Raw genomic sequence first — 23,359 nt, 5'->3', positions numbered from 1 at the left:
TTCATCCAATTTGTTTATGTCATCATAAACAAAAGAAAGATAAACAAAACAGAGAGGCCAGGTGATGACAGAGGCAGAGTGCAGGCCAAGGAACTCCAGGGGTTGACAGCCAGCACCAGAAGAAGCTAAGAGGCCAAGGTCTATCCACAGTCTCTGAGGGAGTGTGGCCCCATTGACACCTTGATTTCAGAGGTATAGACCCCAGAACTGTGAGAGGACAACTCTCTGCTGTCTGAAGCCACCAACTTTGTCGTAAGTTGTCATGGCAGCCCTAGGCAATGAATGCTGAGGGCTTCCTGGCCCTGTGGGTCATGGCCAGATGCCTAACGTGGAGAAAGGTCCTGGACTTTGCTGGGACCCGGGCTTGCAAGCCACTCTTCACTAGGGGATGGCACGGGGTGCTGGTTACGTATGCATTGGAGGAGTGGCGCAGCAGCACACAGGCCAGGAGGCTGTCTGCGTGCAGGGCTGCTAGGGAAGCAGGTCCTCACAGAGCATGGAGGGATGGGCTGCCACACATCTGTGGACCAGCAGGCCTGTTTCTCCAGTGACCCCCCCATCTACAAGGGACCCCAGTTTCTCCTCCCATAGCCTAGTGCTCATCATCTCACAGAAGACTTCAGCCCTTGGACAAGCTACCAGCCAAAGAGAGCAGAGAAATCTCCTAAAGGCATGTTTCTGGAAATGGGAGGGCATGACTCAAGCTTTGGACAAAAGGATTAATTCCAGTAATACTAACTACGCCTACTGAGCATCTACCCTGTGGCAGGCACTTGGCAGGCATTATCTGAGCTCGTATTCTTGTGGAAGAATGGGTATCAACTCCCCCCTTTATACGTGAGCAAGCAGGAGCTCAGAAGAAATTGGCCCAAGTTTCCCTAGCTGATTTTGATAGAATCAGAGTTTGAGTCTAGGCCTTTCTGACTCCAAAGCCCATCATGAGTGTCCAGCCTCCCCATGGATGAGCAGGATACGCCAAGAGAGACACTTTGGTCTTGGACACCCAAAGAATGGAGGAGACACTTGTGAAGACACACAAACTGGGATATGTCAGTAACTTGGGATGAGATATGGACAATGGGGCTATACCCAGGAGGGTGTGGCATGGATCAGGAGCAGGGCTGCCTGTTTGTCTCAGTCCCTGCTGGTCCCAGGCTCTCACAGCTGCCCCCGGGGCTCCACCCTACACAGGCCTAAGCCAGTGAGAGCCCAGGCCAGTGGCAGATCCAGAGTCCTTCATGCCTGGGGTAATGTTGGGAATGCATGGGTGCTCCATGAAACTCATGCCCCATTCCTGGGTGTACCATGAGCTTCAACTTGAAGCCTCCAGGCTTGACCCTCATTGACACCCCAGTTGGCCATGCTGGTCTCCTGCTGGGATCTTAGGCTAGCACCTGCCCAGCTTGTCATATCTCCAACCCCTCTGGTCAAGGCCTGAGGCTGACTGCTTCTGGCATCCACCCAGGCCTCTTTGGTCTTTGCATCAGACTCTCTATGACCCTGAACATAGCAGACAACTCTAGAAGTATCTGTCCGGCTCATATTCTAAGAGTTTTCCTTCTAGGGATGGTTCTATGCTTTGAATGTTCCCTCCAAAACTCATGTTGAAATTTAATTGCCATTGTAACAGTATTAGAGGTGGGGCCTTTAAGAGGTGATTAGCCATGGGAGCTCTGCCCTCATGAGTGGATTAATGCCATTATTGTGGGAGTGGGTTAGTTATGATGGGAGTTCAGCCCCCTTTATCTCTCTGTGTCTCTCGCATAAGCGCTTTCTCACTATGTGATGCCTCCTGCCATGTTATGACACAGCAAGAAGGCCCTCACCAGATGCAGCCTCTCAAACTTGGACTTCCTGGCCTCTAGAAACATGAGCCAAATAAATCTCTTTTCTTTATAAATTTCCCAGTCTGTTGTATTCTTTTATAGCAGCAGAAAACAAACTAAGACAGATGGGTGTGGTAGCCACATTCAAGAGATGGCATCGTGCAGTGGTCAGGCACAGACATGTTAGGACCAAACTACTGGATTTTAAGTCAGCTCAGCCACACACTGGCTGTGTGACCATGGGCATGTTACTTCAATTCTCTGTGCCTCATCTATAGAGTGAGGCTGATAAGGGTAGTGCCTATATCATACAAGCATTGTGTGACGATGAGGAATTAAACATGCAAAGCACTTAAAATAGTGCATTCTAAGAGCTTAGTAAATGTTGGCTGTTATCATTACCATCATCATAACTTTCACATGTTCTTGTCATCAATATTGTTATTCCAATGTGACTCCATCCATTGCTGATTGGACCAAAAATGTACATCTGACTCAGCCTGGGCCACTTATGTTCTCAGGCTTAAGAATGTGGAATTTGTGCCCAGGACCAAAGGGCACAAATCAGTCTAGGCTTGTCCTGATGACAGGAAAACACAGAGTCCATAAGGTGACCCTGTGTGTCCGCAGGCATGAGGGAGAAGGGAGAACTCAAGTGCAGACAGGAGAATGAAATAGAAGCACACAGAGATACTCAACTGAAAGGACATTTAGCTCCAGATACAAAGGGAGATGGAGGGGGAGTCTTCCCAATGGCTCTCTGACTCCATCCTCTCAGCCTGTTGTGCTTGAGGACTATGGCTCATGGGTGACAGGAGAGGCCACAGTTCATCCAGGAGGAAAGAGATCCCTCCCCCCACTTCGTAGCATCATCTCTCATGCACTGCTAGCTTCCTCAAAGCCCTGTGTCCCAAGGGTCCCAGAACTCACTCTCCAGAGGAACCAGCAGAACCTCTGAAATTTTGAGGTCCTGAGGACTAGGTTAGGAGCCTCTCCCTCACTGCTTTCCCTTCTGAGGGTCACCAAGTAATCCCAGGAAGCCTCCACGTCCTGTCCTTCTAGACCAAAGTAGGGCCCAGCAGAGAGGAGCAAAATTAGCCTGGGTCCCAGATCACAGGGATGAGACCCTGCAAGGTACATAGGCCCAGCCCCTCGTGTTTGGATAAACTGAGTCTCAGCTATTCTACCCAGAGCAAATGCTGTGTCAGAGACCCTGTCTTGGTGAAGGGGGTCTGCAGATGAGTACATACCTGCATCTGACTTCCCTCTCCCTTCTCTCATGCCTCTGAATCCAGACACCAAGGACATCCACGTGGCCACTAATACTTTTCAGTTCTATCTGATTTTTTTCCAGCATTTCACTTTGCTGATCACTCTCCACCTCTTGAAACACCCTCCCTCTGTGACTCCCATGGCATGACACCTCTCTGTCCTCTTCCCTCCTCCCCCGCTGCCCCTTCTCTGCCTCCTTCTGGGACTTTGTCAATGATCAGTTGTCCTCCAGGTGCTGTCTTTGCAACTCTTCTCTCTCCACACCCTCCCTGGATAGTCTCATCCACTCCCTGGCTTTTCCCCCTGTCTGGGTGCCAAGGATGTCCAAATCTCTCTCCAGCCCAGACCCTCTCTGGGACTTCAGCTCAAGAGCCTAACAGCCTTTCTCACAGCCTCCTGGATGTCCACGTCTCTCTAAACTCAAATAGCTCAACACTGGGCTCCTCCTTCTCCCTGAAGAAGGACCATCTCACCCTATCTCAGTGAATAATGTCCTCCAACTTCTAGTAGCTTCAGCAATAAACGTCTGGTCTACCTCACTCTCTACTGCAAATAAAACCCATTAGCTAGTCCTGTCAAGTCCACCTTTTAAGCATCTTTCTAATCTGACCACTCTTCCCAGCCCTCGGTCACTGCTGCAGCTCAGATATACATTATTGTTCCCCTGTGGTTGTCTATCAGATGTTGATGCTTAATAAATCTGTAAGTCTAAAATACAAGAACTAGTCCCTACTTGACCAGACTAGGGAACAGCTCAGAGTCTAACTCAAAAATCCAAACCTCAGCCCAGAGCTCAGAAACTGGAGCTCATGTCTAGTCTGGAGCAAAATCCCCTCCCAAGACTCAGAGGATGAAGCCCAGGACTCTGTACTCAGCCCATCTCTCAGTCTAAGGAGTCACATGTGTCTCAACCCCCTCCACCAAGGTCCCTTATTGTATTTTTCTTAAAGAAAAACAAGTGTCGATGGGGAGAGGGTTAACAGTTTATTCTATTTTTTCTGAGTGATTTTATCACTGTCGTTAGAACATTCATTGAAGTAAGTGAGGAATCCATCACAGGCTGACAGCAGTGTGCAGACTAATGGCTGTTAGATGGTAATAATTTTTAATATGATTTTTATTTCACTTAATTTTATATGTGCTTGACAAAAGGTCCCCAGTCACTGGGGAGCAGTGTGGAACTGGGAATATGCTCACAGGAAGGTCTATTAAGCCAGGTGCTGGAAGCATTTCAAAGAAACAACTTTGCCATTCGGGGGAAAGTTGGGAACTTGGCTGGGTGAAAGGAGCTGGTTTCTGGCACGATGTCTGTATCACGCCCCCACAGACACTGGCATATCCACGCCTCGTGGTACCATGAGTCAAAGAGACAGTCACCGAAATGACAGGTATGCCCACAGGCACACATGCAAACTTGCCAAGACTCATGGACATAGATGAATCTTATCTTGTCAGAGGACACACAATCACACCCAATACATCACACTCCAAGTTTTCAGAGAAATGTGTAGTAGGTATAAGATTGTGCACATAAAGATGAAAATTGCAAGAGAGAGAGATGGGGAGGGAGGGAGAGCAAGACTCATTCCTTGACATGACACACAGTCTCACCCTAGAATTCAGCTCTCTCACTCTCATTCTCTCTCTCTCTCTCTCACACACACACACACGCACGCACACACAGAGAGAGAAAGAGGATCACATACAGAGAACATATAGATTTAGCCCCATACAGAGACACATCTCACACATGTGAGAATAACCACATATAACATATCCCTCAGTCACCAAGACAGACATACACATCCTACCAGGTCTATCCTACAGCTCCTTAATGGATCATGAAGCCCTTCAGGTTTTCTAAAAATTGAGTTTAACCACTAGAGGAAGAGGTGGGAAGACCAACCCTTGTGCCCCATTGCAAGCGGTGGCCATGGGAAAGGGGAGGGAGGGGCATCCTGTTTGTGTAGCCTCAGCTTCCTGGATTCCAAGACCTCCTGACATGAAGCCGGAGGTGGAGGCCTGGCACAGGATTGGCTAAGATGAAACCAGACCAGACCAGAGCCCATGTGTGAAGTGATCCAGGGTGGGTCCCAGTGTCTCCTGGGGATAATCTTGAGGAGATCCTGGCTGGAGCATCCAGTGCCCTCCAGACATGCAACAGACCAGGGGGACACAATACAAACTCCAGGCCCTGCGGGGAACCTGTCAGCCCCAGTGAAGGAGTCTCAGCCACAGGAGGCCAGGCTGGCCTGGGCACCTGCTCACACATCAGCAGGAACTTGAGCCAAAACAGGGAGCCCAGCCCAGGACTCAAGTGGCCGGAGAGAAGAAGGCAGGAAATAAAGAAGCCACAGTCTGATGCTTAAAACATTCATGTTGCCTGTCCATGACACCCCAGACACAGAAGCAGCAGACAGATCATCATTCCCCCAGGCAGATGAGGAAAGCCCCCACCAGGCCAATTGTCCCACCAGGCCAATTCTCATTTGCTCCAAGACAAGCCTTAGAAGAAGAAGAAGAAAACAAAACAAAACAAAACAAAACAAAACAGACAGAGCCCTATATCTCTTTGGCTCCTCCTCTAGGGGAAGAGTAGAGCAGTGTCCATCACAGCCTGCAAGGCATTGTACACTCCTGGCCATCAGCCTACCAGGAACTTCTTGCTGATGAACCCTCAGCATGCTGTCCTTTCAGTCTGGCTCTGAGAGGGGCTGTCCTGTGAGGCTAAGAGAGGAGACTGGAGTCATACTGCTGAGTTTCAACCCCAGTTCTGCCACTCACTAGCTGGGCAAGCTACTTAATCTCTCTGTGCCTGTTTCCTTATGCACAGAATTGGAAGAGCAAGTCTCTACCTCACAGGTCATTGTAAGGATCAAGTGAACGAATCTGGATCTTGGAAAAAGTCATCTACTGTGATTCTTTTCTCCCCATTTCTTATAAGGGTGGGGACTGGCTGTTCCCAGTTTCTGTTAGCATAGAGAGGGATTTTTGAAGGCTGGGGCAGTCATCTCATCATGTCACTTTTCCCCAAGCCATTCACTAATCCTGCCTGGCTTGGGATCCTCGGCACCTGCAAGATTGAAGGAGAAGCCAGACTAGATCGCAGTATTGTGGTCAATCACTGTCTGATGTGAGTCCCCTAACACAGACACACAGACACACAGACACACAGACACACACACACACACACAGGTTTCAGACATTCCCTCTAGTCCTTGAGAAGCCACACACCCTTCTGACCTCCTACAAGCTGAGAGGCTGCCCTGAAGGTGATCAGGACAACGGACAACAGCAAGCCTCTGTCCATGGTACTGCATGGGGCTTTCCTCCTTTCCCTCACTGCAGTTCCCACACTGCACACTCGCCCCCTTCCACATTCTAACCAGGATGTCCGGCGGGACACTTATCAACAGACTGCAACCCCAGGAGGTTCAGAGTTATTGGTTGAGTGGGAAATTCTGCACCTGAATAAATCCTTTTGTAAAGGAATATGGCTGGGAGTCCTGAGGCAGCCCCGCTCCTCATTTGCCCAGGGACATCTTCATATTCCCTTTCTCTGGGGTTGGCCATCCCCAGAACTCTACTCCCAGGCTGGCATCCCCAGTAGACTGGGAAATGGTCCAAGGAGGAAGTCTTTGGCCTACATTTACTAGACACAGGCTGTGGGCCAGAGTCTGTGCTAAGCCCTTTACATGCATTATCGCAGTTAATTCTCCAACAACCCAGTGAGGTAGGGGCAATTGCTATCTCCATTCTGCAGATGAAAATCCTTAGAGAGGTTATTGGCCTGCCCAGGTTCACAGAGCTCGAGGCGGAGGCACGGGGTTTGCACACATGTCAAGACTAAGTGCCAGTGATTCTGTCTTGGTAATTTCTGTGGCCATCACCCCTGTTGCCTATAGCCAGCAAAGAAGGAACTCTTAATGAATATCCATTGAATGAGCGAATGTATATTTTAATAATCCCAAAGCTCTTGTCCTAGCCTCTTCATTGCTCTGCCTCCTAACTTGGAGAAGGTTCACCTTCAAAGCTGTTTCTTCAGCCACTGAGATTCTCCCACCTGTCTCTTTTGTCAGGAGCTCTCCTCCCCACAGCCCCCATGGAGCCCAACATAAACCTCCATTGCCCCTCAGCAGGGCTTGGCCATCTCAAACCTCCTTGGATCTCAGTCTGAAGGTCTTGAGATCTGGCTCCCCACAGCCTGGAACAGGCTTATGCTGGTCAGGCTGCCAGGAGAAGCCTTGCCAACTCTGCCTCTTCAGCTGGAGCTGCTGTGGAAAGTGGTAAGTGCCCATAAATGCCAGTGATCATTATCATTATCATTCCTGTGGAACATCAGGGTGGTCCCCACCTTGGCATCTGCAAGGGACAAATTTAAGCTCATTTCCAAGATCTCTACCCAATAATAGTACTTTTAACTCAGAGTGGGAAAGATTCTGCAGGAATCTCCAGCTTGCAGTGCCTGAGCTCAGAAATCCTCCCAAAAACTTGGGGCCCAGTGATTCATTTGTGGGTTATAACACATTTCAATATAGTTTGAGACTTTCCAGAGCCATGTTTTTAAGTCTTCATGGACGCAGGTCAAATTCTAACCTCAAAGAGGGTAGTAAATAATAAGAGTCTAGACTTGTGCCAATAACAAAACAATAGCAACAAATTACTGTTGATTTAGCACCTACTGTAAGCCCAAGACTATGCCAGGAAAAAGGCATGGAAAGAACTAAACAAGGGTCTTGCCTCCAAGAATCCCAAATATCAACAGAAAAGAACTTCAAGTAAATGGACAGTTCATGCCAGTCAATTCTTTGTCAAAGATGACTGACAAGGAAAAAGATGGGGGTTCTTCCTGGGCCAAGTTAGCTGAGAGACCCCTGCATCCCTGAAAGCCTTCCCCAGAACCCACAGTGGATCCAGCCACCCATTGTCCCAGTTCCAGACAGCACAGCCAGGTAGAAGCAGTAAAATCTCATGATCATTAATGGCACAGATTCAGGAGACAGACAGCTCTTATTCAAATCCCAGTTCTTCCACTTCGTAGCTATGTGCCTTTGTACAAGTTATTAATCTCTCACTCATGGCCCCAATATTCTCAGTTGTAAAATGGAATAAAACCTAACCTATCTCAGGGGGTGTTGTAAGGATTAAATGAGTGGATGATTATGAAGAGCTTAGAACAGGGCTTGGCACATAGCAAAGGCCATAGAAGCATGTGGTGGTGGTGGTGGCGGCGTCATTGTCCCAGCATGCAAGCCCATCAGAGGCTGGCACCGAGTTGGCGAGGCAGCGCCGGGTACCCAGCGTCTCTTCACTCCTGCTTTTGAGTTACTCACTCCCTGCCTGAGCTCACAAACCAGCCGTGGCCAGAGCCAAACCAGAGTCCTCTGCTCATCTAAGATATGCAGACAGCTCCAGCTCCTCGCCAGCCATTCCCTTTCCTCTGATTCCTGTATATTCACTATATTAACTCCCAGGAATCAGGCACTTACTTTGTGGGGTCCTTGGCATACAAGATGCCTCTCCAAATCCTCACAATAACCCTTTGAGGTGGGGACTGTCATGATCTCCATTTTCCAGAAGAGGATCCACAGGTTCAGAGTGGCTTAGACCCAGGCAGGGTAAGTCCAGTGCACCAGCTCTGAACCATTCAGCTATATGGCCTTCATCCACAAAGGATATGAGGCAGTTCTTCCCATGGAATCTTCCCACAGGCCTGCTCTCCCTCAGAGTGACATCCACAACAGCCCGGCTGCAAAGGGGAGCATGGTGGCTGTCAGGCCTCTGAGCCCAAGCTAAGCCATCATATCCCCTGTGACCTGCACGTACACATCCAGATGGCCGGTTCCTGCCTTAACTGATGACATTCCACCACAAAAGAGAAGTGAAAATGGCCTGTTCCTGCCTTCACTGATGACATTGTCTTGTGAAATTCCTTCTCCTGGCTCAACCTGGCTCAAAAGCTCCCCCACTGAGCACCTTGTGACCCCCACTCCTGCCCGCCAGAGAACAACCCCCCTTTTTCCTTTACCTACCCAAATCCTATAAAATGGCCCCACCCCTATCTCCCTTCGCTGACTCTCTTTTCCGACTCAGCCCGCCTGTACCCAGGTGATTAAAAGCTTTATGGCTCACACAAAGGCTGTTTGGTGGTCTCTTCACACGGACGCGCATGAAATTTGGTACCGTGACTCAGATCGGGGGACCTCCCATGGGAGATCAATCCCCTATTCTCCTGCTCTTTGCTCCATGAGAAAGATCCATCTATGACCTCAGGTCCTCAGACCAACCAGCCCAAGAAACATCTCACCAATTTCAACTCTGGTAAGTGGCCTCTTTTTACTCTCTTCTCCAACCTCCCTCACTATCCCTCAACCTCTTTCTCCTTTCAGTCTTGGTGCCACACTTCAATCTCTGCCTTCTCTTAATTTCAATTCCTTTCATTTTCTGGTAGAGACGAAAGAGACACGTTTTATCCGTGGACCCAAAACTCCGGCGCCGGTCACGGACTGGAAAGGCAGCCTTCCCTTGGTGTTTAATCATTGCAGGGACACCTCTCTGATTATTCACCCACGTTTCAGAGGTGTCAGACCATGCAGGGACGCCCTCTCGGTCCTTCACCCTTAGCAGCAAGTCCCGCTTTTCTGGGGGAGGGGCAAGAACCCCTCAACCCCTTCTCCTTCACCCTTAGCAGCAAGTCCCACTTTACTAGGGGGCAGGAACCCCCAATCCCTTATTTCCATGCCCCAACCTCTTATCTCTGTACCCCAATCCCTTATTTCCATGCCCTGACCTCTTATCTCTGCACCCTGATCCCTTATTTCCACACTCTAACCTCTTATCTCTGCACCCTGATCCCTTATTTCTGTGCTCCACCTCTTATCTCTGTGCCCCAACCCCTTATTTCTGCAGCCCGACCCCTTTCCCACTTTTCTGGAGGGTAAGAACCCCCAAACCCCTTCCCTCCGTGTCTCTACTCTCTCTTTTCTCTGGGCTTACTTCCTTCACTATGGGCAACCTTCCACCCTCCATTCCTCCTTCTTCTCCCTTAGCCTGTGTTCTCAAGAACTTAAAACTTCTTCAACTCACACCTGACCTAAAACCTAAAGGCCTTATTTTCTTCTGCAGTGCCACTTGACCCCAATACAAACTCAACAGTAGTTCCAAATAGCCAGAAAATGGCACTTCCATTTTTTCCATCCTACAAGATCTAAATAATTCTTGTCGTAAAATGGGCAAAAGGTCTGAGGTGCCTGACATCCAGGCATTCTTTTACACATCAGTCCCCCCCTAGTCTCTGTTCCCAATGCAACTCATCCCAAATCTTCCTTCTTTCCCTCCTGCCTGTCCCCTCAGTCCTGACCCCATCATCGCTGAGTCTTTCTAATCTTCCTTTTCTACAGACCCATTTGACCTCTCCCCTCCTTGCCAGGCTGAGCAGGTCCCAATTCTTCCTCAGCCTCTGCTCCTCCACCCTATAATCCTTTTATCACCTCCCCTCCTCACACCGGGTGCAGCTTACAGTTTCATTCCATGACTAGCCCTCCCCCACCTGCCCAGCAATTTACTCTTAAAAAGGTGGCTGGAGCTAAAGGCATAGTCAAGGTTAATGCTCCTTTTTCTTTATCCCAAATCAGATAGCGTTTAGGATCTTTTTCATCAAGTATAAAAATCCAGCCCAGTTCATGGCTCGTTTGGCAGCAACCCTGAGATGTTTTACAGCCCTAGACCCTAAAAAGTCAAAAGGCCATCTTAGTCTCAATATGCATTTTATTACCCAATCTGCTACCGACATTAAATAAAACTCCAAAAATTAAATTCCAGCCCTCAAACCCCACAACATGACTTAATTAACCTCACCTTCAAGGTGTACAATAATAGAGTAGAGGAAGCCAAGTAGCAACATATTTCTGAGTTGCAATTCCTTGCCTCCACTGTGAGACAAACCCCAGCCACATCTCCAGCACACAAGAACTTCCAAACGCCTAAACCGCAGTGGCCAGGCATTCCTCCAGAACCGCCTCCCCCAGGAGCTTGCTACAAGTGCCAGAAATCCAGCCACCAGGCCAAGGAATGCCCGCAGCCCGGGATTCCTCCTAAGCCGTGTCCCATCTGTGCGGGACCCCACTGGAAATTGGACTGTTCAACTCACCTGGCAGCCACTCCCAGAGCCCCTGGAACTCTGGCCCAAGGGTCTCTGACTGACTCCTTCCCAGATCTTCTCGGCTTAGCGGCTGAAGACTGATGCTGCCCAATCGCCTCAGAAGCCCCTAGACCATCACGGACGCCGAGCTTCAGGTAACTCTCACAGTGGAGGGTAAGTCTGTCCCCTTCTTAATCAGTACAGAGACTACCCATTCCACATTACCTTCTTTTCAAGGGCCTGTTTCCCTTGCCTCCATAACTGTTGTGGGTATTGACAGCCAGGCTTCTAAACCTCTTAAAACTCCCCAACTCTGGTGCCAACTTAGACAATACTCTTTTAAGCACTCCTTTTAGTTAGCCCCACCTGCCCAGTTCCCTTATTAGGCTGAGACAATTTAACTAAATTATCTGCTTCCCTGACTATTGCTGGATTACAGGTACATCTCATTGCCGCCCTTCTTCCCAATCCAAAGCCTCCTTTGCATCCTCCTCTTGTATCCCCCGACCTTAACCCACAAGTATAAGATACCTCTACTCCCTCCTTGGCGACCGATCATGCACCCCTTACCATCTCATTAAAACCTAATCACCCTTACCCTGCTCAATGCCAATATCCCATCCACAGCATGCTTTGAAAGGATTAAAGCCTGTTATCACCTGCCTGCTATAGCATGGCCTTTTAAAGCCTACAAACTCTCCTTACAATTTCCCCATTTTACCTGTCCTAAAACCAGACAAGGCTTACAAGTTGGTTCAGGATCTGTGCCTTATCAGCCAAATTGTTTTGCCTATCCACCCCGTGGTGCCAAACCCATATACTCTCCTATCCTCAATACCTCCCTCCACAATCCATTATTCTGTTCTGGATCTCAAACATGCTTTCTTTACTATTCCTTTGCACCCTTCATCCCAGCCTCTCTTTGCTCTCACTTGGTCTGACCCTGACACCCATTAGGCTCAGCAAATTACCTGTGCTGTACTGCTGCAAGGCTTCACAGACAGCCCCCTTTACTTCAGTCAAGCCCAAATTTCATCCTCATCTGTTACCTATCTCGGCATAATTCTCATAAAAACACACGTGCTCTCCCTGCTGATTGTGTCCAAGTAATCTCTCAAACCTCAATCCCTTCTACAAAACAACAACTCCTTTCCTTCTTGGGCATGGTTGGATACTTTTGCCTTTGGATACCTGGTTTTGCCATCCTAACAAAACCATTATATAAACTCACAAAAGGAAACCTAGCTGACCCCATAGATCCTAAATCCTTTCCCCACTCCTCTTTCCTTTCCTTGAAGACAGCTTTAGAGACTGTCCCCACCCTAGCTCTCCCTGACTCATCCCAACCCTTTTCATTACACACAGCCAAAGTGCAGGGCTGTGCAGTCGGAATTCTTACACAAGGACCGGGATCGCGTCCTGTAGCCTTTTTGCCCGAACAACTTGACCTTACTGTTTTAAGCTGGCCATTATGTCTCCGTGCAGTGGCTGCTGCCACCCTAATACTTTTAGAGGCCCTTAAAATCACAAACTATGCTCAACTCACTCTCTACAGCTCTCATAATTTCCAAAGTCTATTTTCTTCCTCATACCGGACGCATATACTTTCTGCTTCCCGGCTCCTTCAGCTGTACTCACTCTTTGTTGAGTCTCCCACAATTACCATTGTTCCTGGCCCGGACTTCAATCCGGCCTCCCACATTATTCCTGATACCACACCTGACCCTCATGACTGCATCTCTCTGATCCACCTGACATTCACCCCATTTCCCCACATTTCCTTCTTCTCTGTTTCTTACCCTGATCACACTTGGTTTATTGATGGCAGTTCCACCAGGCCTAATCGCCACACACCAGCAAAGGCAGGCTCTGCTATAGTACAAGCCACTAAGCCTGCCTCTTACAACCTCTCATTTCCTTTCCATCATAGAAATCTATCCTCAAGGAAATAACTTCTCAGTGTTGCATCTGCTATTCTACTATTCCTCAGGGATTATTCAGGCCCCCTCCCTTCCCTACACATCAAGCTCGAGGATTTGCCCCACCCAGGACTGGCAAGTTAGCTTTACTCAACATGCCCTGAGTCAGATAAGTAAAATACCTCTTAGTCTAGGTAGACACTTTCACTGGATAGGTAGAGGCCTTTCCTACAGGGTCTGAGAAGGCCACCGCCGTCATTTCTTCCCTTCTGTCAGACATAATTCCTCAGTTTAGCCTTCCCACCTCAATACAGTCTGATAACAGACCAGCCTTTATTAGTCAAATCAGCCAAGCAGTTTTTCAGGCTCTGGGTATTCAGTGAAACCTTTATATCCCTTACGGTCCTCCGTCTTCAGGAAAAGTAGAACAGACTAAAGGTCTTTTAAAAACATACCTCACCAAGCTCAGCCACCAACTTAAAAAGGAATGGACAATACTTTTACCACTTTTCCTCCTCAGAATTCAGGCCTGTCCTCAGAATGCTACAAGGTACAGCCCATTTGAGCTCCCGTATAGATGCTCCTTTTTATTAGGCCCCAGTCTCATTCCAGACACCAGACCAACTTGGACTGTGCCCCAAAAAACTTGCCATCCCTACTGTCTTCTGTCTAGTCATACTCCTATTCACCTTTCTCAACTACTCATACATGCCCTGCTCTTGTTTACACTGCCGGTTTACACTGTTTCTCCAAGCCATCACAGCTGATATCTCCTGGTGCTATCCCCAAACCACCACTCTTAACTCTTAAAGTAAATAAATAATTTTTGCTGGCAAGGCTATGCTGAACCTTCTTAGGCACTCTCTAATTAGATGTCCTAGGTCCTCCCAATTCTTAGTCCTTTAATACCTGTTTTTCTCCTCTTATTCCATTTAGTTTTTCAATTCATACAAAACTGTTTCCAGGCCATCACCAATAATTCTAAATGACAAATATTTCTTCTAACAACCCCACAATATCACCCCTTACCACAAAATCTTCCTTCAGCTTAATCTCTCCCACTCTAGGTTCCCACGCTGCCCCTAATGCCGCTTGAAGCAGCCCTGAGAAACATCGCCCATTTTCTCTCCATACCATCGCCAAAAATTTTCGCCGTCCCAACACTTTACCACTATTTCGTATTATTTTTCTTATTAATAAGACAGGAATGTCAGGCCTCTGAGCCCAAGCTAAGCCATCATATCCCCTGTGACCTGCACGTACACATCCAGATGGCTGGTTCCTGCCTTAACTGATGACATTCTACCACAAAAGAAGTGAAAATGGCCTGTTCCTGCCTTCACTGATGACATTGTCTTGTGAAATTCCTTCTCCTGGCTCAACCTGGCTCAAAAGCTCCCCCACTGAGTACTTTGTGACCCCCACTCCTGCCCGCCAGAGAACAACCCCCCTTTCTCCTTTACCTACCCAAATCCTATAAAACGGCCCCACCCCATCTCCCTTCACTGACTGTCTTTTCGGACTCAGCCCGCCTGCACCCAGATGATTAAAAGCTTTATTGCTCACACAAAGGCTGTTTGGTGGTCTCTTCACATGGACGTGCGTGAAAGTGGCCCCAAGTCTCCGATTCTCACTGCCCCCATGACTCTGCTCACTTTCAGATTTTGCTGCTGACCCTTCTGCAGTCCCCAGTGGAAGTTACAAAGGAACAAGTTCGGGTTTCTTGGACCACAGCTTTTGGATCCCTCTGAAAGACAGGTCCTAGACTCCTCCTCTTGTCTGGTGTCACTGAGGGACAAACCCTAAGTGTCCTCTTACAGGCCACTCTCTCTGTCAGAATGACTCCTTCCTCCAGGGAGGAGTGGGTGTCCTGGGAGGCCCCACAGAGCCATTCCCCAGGGACACTGCTTCATGCAACCTCTAAAGTGGGCATGTCCTAGTTTTGGCCATAGCTACTCTTATTGTCCATTTGTCCATAGCTACTCCTTATTCTCTGGATGGGGACAATATCACCCAGATATTAGTGGATTCACCTTGCGGCACTGCACCCCCTTTGGAGAGCCTGGCTTATATCCACCTTCAGCAATTGGGCACACAGCATGTCCTTCTGCCATGCCAACTGCTGCCAACACACACACACACACACACACACACACACACACACACAAAAAGATTTGGATGCAAACGGAGCTGGATTCGAATCCTAGCTCTACCACTGGGGTGGCCCTGGCCCTTCTCCCTCTGGTCCTCAGTTTTCTCACCTATAAAACAGAGAAAAGGCCCCAGCTCTCTGAGTCGGTATGTCTGGGCCCACAAGAGGGATCTGAGCCCAGAATTATGCCCATTCCCCACCCTTCAGAGGGCAGCCCCAGTAGCCAGTGAAACAAAAGGGCTAAGAGCCATACAGAGCACTGGGGGGGACCCTGCCTTCACCAAGCCCCCACCTCTTCAGAGCTTCTTTTCTCCACAAGTTTTACTGTGCCAAGTGAAAGGCAAAATAGTTTGGGGATGAAATGCAAGGATTTGGAATCAGATATAGCTGGGTTCAAGACTCAACTCTGCTCCTCACTGGCAAATTGCCAAATCTCATGGAGCCTCTGTATTCTCCATTATAAAACGGGGTGACCAAGTCCTTCCACACTGAATTCTTCTGGGGATTGGGTAAGATCACAAATGGGAAGCGCCTGACCAGAGTGGGTCACAGGTCATCATCACCATGTTCTTGGGGATAAATGGTGAGAAGAGTCGTGGGCTCAGAGAGCCCTAACAAGGGTCCCAGCACACGAGGCTGCTCATGAATCAGCGGGATCCTTGGGTCCCCCACAAGTACACCATGGCTGAGGGGAGTCCATTGGAAAACAGTTCCTGAGAAGTTGAGACAGAGTTACACTGCTACCCAGCAACTCCATTCCTAGTGTGTCTAGAGGATTGGAAACACTGGTGTATATGTACACAGTACAAGTATAGATAGGATGTTCCTAGCAGAATTGGTCGCAGCAGCCAACAAATGAAAACAACCCCAAAGTCCATGGACCAGGGAATGGATAAACAAACAGTGGTGTACCTGTGCCGTGGGTTATTACTGGGCAATAAAAAGGACTGAGGCACCGGTGCCTGCTGCAGCATGGATTCGCCTCGAGAGCACTGTGCTAAGTGAAAGAAGCCAGACACAACAGGCCATGTTGGAGGATTCCATTGACATGAAATGTCCAGAAAAGACAAATCCACAGAAACAGAAAAGAGATTACCAGGGGCTACCAGTGGTTGCCAGAGGCTGAAGGAGGGGAAATGGGGAGAAACTGCTTCATGGATATGGGAGGTTCCTTTTTAGGGTAATGGAAATGTCTAGAATTAGATAGTGGTGATGGCTGCACAACCTTGTGATGATACTAAGAATTGTGAAGATACTAATGAATTGCACACTTTAAAGGAATGACTTTTTTTTTTTTTTTTTTTTTTGGAGATAAAGTCTCACTCTGTCACCCAGGCTGGAGTCCAATGGCACGATCTTGGCTCACTGCAACCTCCGCCTCCCAGGTTCAAGCAATTCTCCTGCCTCAGCCTCCCGAGTAGGTGGGATTACAGGTACCCGCCACCACACCCAGCTAATTTTTTGTATTTTTAGTAGAGATGGGGTTTCGCCATGTTGGCCAAGCTGGTCTTGAACTCCTGACCTCAGGTGATCCACCCGCCTGGGCCTACCACAGTGCTAGGATTACAGGCGTAAGCCACCGGGCCCAGCCAAAGGGATGAATTTTATGGTGGGTGAGAGTTAGAGCACTGGTCCGGGCCCTGAAGTTCTTTCTCACAAACCCAGAGAACTCTGCCAAGCCCGCAGATGGCCTTGGACCTCAGAGGAGAAGTGGTCACAGGCCCTGAGCCACTGCTAAGGGCCAGGTTCTGGGCCAGCCCTGGAAGGGGCGTCTCCTGGGGCAGCACAGACAGTAGTTAAGGGCGGGGCCCTGGAGCCAAACAGACCCACATTTCTATCCTAGCTCAACCCCTTCCAGTCCTGTGACCTTCGGCATGTCATTTGACTCTGAGTCTTAGTTCCCACATGTGTGAAATTGGAGATAGTGACATAACCTGCTCCACCAAGCTGTGGTGAAAATCAAGCAAGTCCATCAGGTAAGTTGCCTGGCATGGAGCTAGACCCAGAGCAAGTGCCAAATATAGGTCAGCCCTAATAGCATTGAGCTCTCACTAAGCCCTGCCAACATCCCTCCCTAATACGCAAGAATTACCATTCCCATTTCACAGGTTTTGCCCGCACCAACCCCCGCCCCACTCCAAGGTTCAGGAATGCTGAGATGCAGCAGGAGAGTTGTAGGGGATGCACTTGAGGCTGAGGGGCCAGCTGGGAGGTGGCAAAGACAAGCCATGAAAGAAGCTGGTGGCCTGGCCCAGGCAGTGACCCAAGGAGTGGAGAGAGCCGACGTGCCAAGTGTCTCTGAGAGTAGAGCTGCATGGGCCCAGTGATGTCCTGGCTGGGGGTGAAGGGGAACTCGTCAATGAGGACTGACCCCTCCAAGGTTCCAGCTTGGTAAGCCAGTGTTGGGGGGCTGGCTGGCCCCTAAGTTCAGGGGCATAGTAGGGAGAAGAGCTCCAAAAACCCAGGATCCTGGAGAGCTCTGGGCTGGAAGCAGAGACGTGGGATATAGGAATCGCTAGGATGACAGAGGAGGCATGGGAAGTATGACTTGCTAGGATGGAGAATGGAGAAGGAGGGAGGAGGGAGCAGTGAGGACGGCGGTGTTGCAGAACTGGGCCCAGGGAACAGCTGCAGGTGAGAAGCCAGCAGAGGAAGAGGTAGCTGGAAGGAGCTGGGAAGACACGATCAGGGAGCATGGAACCCTCCCACAATCAGGGAGCTGGGAAGACACAATCTGGAGACCACAGCATCAGGGAAGGTGCAAGAAGAGAAAATCAGCAGAAGGGAGTCTGACTGTGCCTGCCGGGCCTGAGGGATGGGGAGGATGTGTGCCCATAATAGCACTGGATTTTGCCTTGAGGGGGCAACTGGTTGTGCTGGGTGTCAGGAGGGGCGTCAAGGGCTCACATAGGTAGGTCAAGACCTAAATGGTGGGGAGACAGAGTGGGTGCCAAGGGAGGGCCCTGTGGAAGGATGCTTAAAGGCCAAAGAAAAAAGAGCAGGTGGCTATTGGTCAGGACCCCTGGAACCTCCTTGCTTAACCTTTTGGGTAAGGTTGGCCCTGCCCTCCTAGGAGATCCATGGCATTCTCTCTATCCATCCCTCTGTCGCAGCACCGACCTCCTAGAATTAGAGTCATCTGTCTCTCCAGGTAGACCATGAGCGACTTGAGGATTCAGGGTCTTCTAATTTCTGCAGCTCCAAAGCCTGCTATGGAGGAAGAACAGGTACCAGGTAGGCAGACTAGCAAGAAGTCAGACAGGCAGATGGACGCATGTAAACAGACAAGCAGGCCAGCAGACAGACAGGCCGGGGAAAGGAACAGGCAGGCAAGGCCACTGAGATGGCTGCCCCTCCCCCTCAGGGTGCCCCCACCCCCACCGCTGACACTACCAGGCCTGGAGCACAGATTTATCTCCAAATGCTGCCACAATCCAGATATTGGATTTGTAATCACAGGCTCCAATGTTCACAGGATAAATATACTAACAAACTAATTGTTTGTTAGCTCTGAGGTTGGAACAATCAACATGTCCAGCGTGAGATATGGGCCGCTCGCCGGCCCGAGTCTAGGCTGTCTCAAGGCCCCCAGGCCTGGCGCCATGGGCACCCCACCAGCCCCCAGCCTGAACGTCCACGCAGGGGGTGGCATGGGTGGGAGGGCTTCCAGAGCGTGCTGGCACGGAGTGGTCCTCACTGCCCCTGCCTGAGCCTCATCAGTGGCAGACATAAACTAACTCAGTTCCTGGGGACCCAGAGGAGCAACAGGAACTGTTTGGTAGAGAATTATAGCTGTGGGTGAAATTAGATGTACTCTGAGCCCCAAGGCTGAGAGAAATAAAAAGCATTTTAAATGGAGTGTAGAATTCATATTCCTCAGTCACCTTCCAATAAATAAATCTTGTACCATTTTTTTCTGTAAACAGTGGTTACACTCAGCTTCCATTGTCTCCACATCCCCATCCCATATGCCAATCGGCAGGGAGTGGCAGGGCCGTGCCGGGGTGGCAAGGAAGAAAATGGGGCATCTTTGAGGTTTGGGGGGACTGGACTTTGAGGTTTGGGACTCCTGGCTTCCCTGGAGGTGTGCCCAGCTCTAAGGAGGCGTTGGGCAGATCCCAGGGTCATAGCCCAGCCCTGGACATCCCTCAGGGATCCCAGGGATAAGACACTTCAGATGGAACTCACAAACCCCAAGGTTTGAGACCCAGGGGTCCCAGACAGCTCCGCCTCTCTGAGACCCCCTTCCCCCAGGAAATGAAGCATTGCATGGGCGCTGACAGCTGGGGGCGGAGGGGAGCCGGCAGGCCTGGCCACAGCAGCTTCTGTTGTTTTCAGTTTTCTTTTTAAAGCCTTTGCTTTCCAGTTGCAAAAAATGGTACCTTCTTACCACTAAAGAGGTGGAAAATGCAGGAAGTCACAAAGAAGAAAAACATTGCCAGCAACACTGGAGCCCTGAAAAAAAATCACTGTGGCTATTTTCACATTTTCTCTTCCAGATTTTCTTCAGTATGTATAATATATGCACACCAATAAATAAGTGTTTTACAAAACAAAAATAATCCCTACATTTACTAAGTACCCAATACATACCAGGTACTGTTCTAGGCATTTTGAATATATTATCTCTGAATCTCAGCTCACATTTTGGGGGCCCTTAGCGTGCACCTGGCACATCTGTGAGCACAAACCTTCACGATGTGTTCCCCTTCACACCCGAGAGGCAGGGCCCACTGTTGTCCTCCAGGGAGGGAGGCGACTTGTCCAAGGCCACAAAGATGGCAAATGGCAGAGCCACGGTGCAAACCCAGGTCTGTCTGCCTCCCAGTATGTGTGCCCAGCCACCCCACCACTGCCCCCAAAGCTGGAACACAGTGGACATCCCCCACTGGGCCCTGCTCCGGCTCCAGCAGTGGGTCCACACCCACTCCTCCACACAGTCCCTCTTCTCTCCCGCTGGCCCCAGCCATTCTTCTTGGACCTGCAGGCACTGTCCGCTTCCTGAGGCCTAAGACTGAGGTTTCCACGGCTGCCCTGATCCCGCCCTGCTGGCTGGTGAACAGGGGGGCAGCGAAGAGAACGGGCAAACAGTGTGGGTTTGGGTTCAGACAAACATGACTTCAGCTTCAGCGCAGCTTCTCACTAGCTGTGTGTCCTTGGGGCAGTCGCTGACCCTCTCTGGGCCTTAGCTTGAAAATGAAGAGAATAAGAATACTCACTCCACCGGGCTATTATGAAAACCAAATGAGATCATCACCGCAGCGCTTAGCACAGTCTCTGGCACATGCCAACGGCTCTACGACGTTAGCTTTTTAAAATACAGAACGAGACATCAGAAAAAGTTTTAAAGAACAACAAAAAAAGAGGCCAGGCATGGTGGCTCCCACCTGTAATCCCAGCACTTTGGGAGGCCAAGGCGGGAGGATCACTTGAGGTTAGGAGTTTGTGACCAGCCTGGCCAACATGGTGAAACCCCGTCTCTACCAAAAAATACAAAAATTAGCTGGGTGTGGTGGTGCGCACCTGGAATCCCAGCTACTCAGGAGGCTGGGGCAGGAGAATTGCTTGAACCCGGGACGTGGAGGTTGTAGTGAGCCAAGATCGCGCCACTGCACTCCAGGCTGGACGACAGAGGGAGACTCCATCTCAAAAAGAAAAGAAAAAAAGAAAGAGAGAAAGAAAGAAGAAAGAAAAGAGAGAAAGAAAAGAAAAAGAAAGAAAAAGAGAGAAAGAAAGGAAGAAAGGAAAGAAGGAAGGAAGGAAGGAAGGGAAAGAAAGGAAAGAAAGAAAAGAGGGAGGGAGGGGAGGGGAGGAGAGGGGAGGGGCCACAATGACAAAACACACCACTGGCCACATACCCTGACTCTCCCTCCCCTCCGCCCCTGCTCCCCTCTCCTTGCTCTATTTAATTGGCTGGCATGTACCCATTTTACAGAATGACAAGGAGTACTGATTCAATGTCAGTAACTGTCTCCTGAAAAACAAGGAAAAGAAAGGGAGAAGCTGGCCCTTCCATAGAGCTCCTGAGCAAACAGGAGCGACACTGTCCTGTTTGTCCCTGGGGTCCATCGGCTCTTTGACCTGTGAATCTGTCATTCCCACAGGAGGAGTCAGTGGAGATGGGAACGTTAGTTGAGCATACGCTGGTCGATACCTTTTTAAAATGAAAAGATTCACCCCACCACCACCACCACCATCCCCCAAGCAGAGTGAGGAGAGGCACAGGAGGTGGAACTGTGCTTGCGACTCAGTTCTGCACTGACTGCCCAAGACCGGGCTCACTCAGAGGGGCTCCTGGGGCTGCAGCATCCCAGGAGGCCTTCCTGGAGGAGGAGGGCAATAGGAGGACATGGGGGATGGACAGAAAGAAGGTCTGAGTCTGGGTGGGAAGGAGGATTGTGGGCTGCAGCCCTGGATTCAGGGGCCACAGGATTGGGTCCCAGGTCACCTACTGATTCCTGTGGGACTCTGGGCTGGTCCTTTGCCCTCTCTGGGCCTCAGCTTCCCCCTCTGTGGAATAGGGATGACAACGCCCCATTGGAGCTACAAGGGTTGTGCCAAGGGGAATGAATGGGTGATGTACAAGTGAGTGGTTCCACTCCGAGCCCGCAGCAGCAGCTGACTCCAGGGTGGCCAGGACTCCCTTCTTCCTAGGGCCCTTGGTCATTTATTTTTGGTTAATTAAATGGTAAGATTTTCATGTCTGATTATTTACTGCCAGCCAGCTTCATTACCAGCTCCCCCATAAATCACAAAGGGGAGCCTGGATCCAGCTCCCCCGCCTCCATGCCCGCGCCCAGGCTGAAGCCCCCAGCCCCCAGCACAGCTCAGTCTTCGAGGGATCCCAAGAGAGATGTGAGTTGTGACCCTTCCTGTCCTGGAGTGCTGCACGCAGACTTCTCCTGACTCCCACCCCCACCCCCAAACCCCTCGCTGTCTAGACCTGCGGTGGCCTCCTACCCACTGGAGTCTCAGAAAGGACTCGTTCATTGCAAGCAGCTGGTCCAGGTCCTCCGCAGCCTCCCCATTCCTCAGGATCACCCGCTGCATGCCCGGCTCTTTCCCAGCCCAAGCTCCAGGATTGGATCCCCCTACAGACAAGGATACCATGGCTCAGAATGGTCAGGTAACTGGCCCGAGGCCCCACAGCTGGTCAGCAGGGAGTGAGGGTTAGCACCCAAACCATCGGGCTCCAGGGTCCATGCTCCCAACTACCCCCTGCCTCAATGATGGGGAAAGTGCAGGCTTCGGGGTCAGACAGAGCCAGATTCAAGTCCCACTTATGATGTCCACAAACTGCAAGACCTTGAGCAAGAACCTTCACTCCTCTGCGCCTCCATTTCCTCGGCTGTCGGGTGGGGATAGTGATGCCTCCCTCCCTTGAGAAGTGCTGTGGGCATTACAAGTGATGTGCCTGGACCAACACCAGACTCAGACTTTGCTTCACGCTGAGGGCTTGCCATGCTTCTGTTCCAGCACTGGGGTGGGGTGGATCCCGGAGTTGGAGGTGTGGGAGCCACCCCGGTGTGGGGCACAAGCAGAGGCAGCAGCATGTGGGGGCTGGGAGGTCTCAGGGGGCCCCTCACTGGCTGTGCCTGAAAAGTCACTAGTTGGACCCAGATGGTGCCCCCTGGCTGGCAGTGATCCCTGCAGAGCTACCCCCAGCCCCAAGCTGACACCTGGATGCCTCAGCCCCAGGTACCCACTGTGGGGAAGAGGGGAGCTCCAGAAGTGCCCAGTACAGGGAATCCCCAAGGGACAAGGGTACAACAGTGCATCCTCGGCTCGAATCTTTGCCACCGGACAGAGGACAGGCAGAAGGGGGTGGGACAAGCCACTCAAGGCAGCAAAGAGAAGCAGCTCTCCCATCTGACCAGGACTCCAGGAGGCAGGCAGGGACCATGCACCTCGTCCCCAGCACCCAACCTGACACAGAGTGAGTGCTTAGTTCAAATCCACTGGATGATTGAATGAATAGACAAATGACGAGTGAACAAATCAACAAACCAAAGACTAAGGAAATGAATGAATGGATAAATAAATGAACAAA

Source organism: Pongo abelii, chromosome 13 (genome assembly GCF_028885655.2).
Source record: "Pongo abelii isolate AG06213 chromosome 13, NHGRI_mPonAbe1-v2.0_pri, whole genome shotgun sequence".
In the NCBI taxonomy this organism is placed as follows: domain Eukaryota; kingdom Metazoa; phylum Chordata; class Mammalia; order Primates; family Hominidae; genus Pongo; species Pongo abelii.
This window is presented reverse-complemented; position numbering follows the sequence as displayed.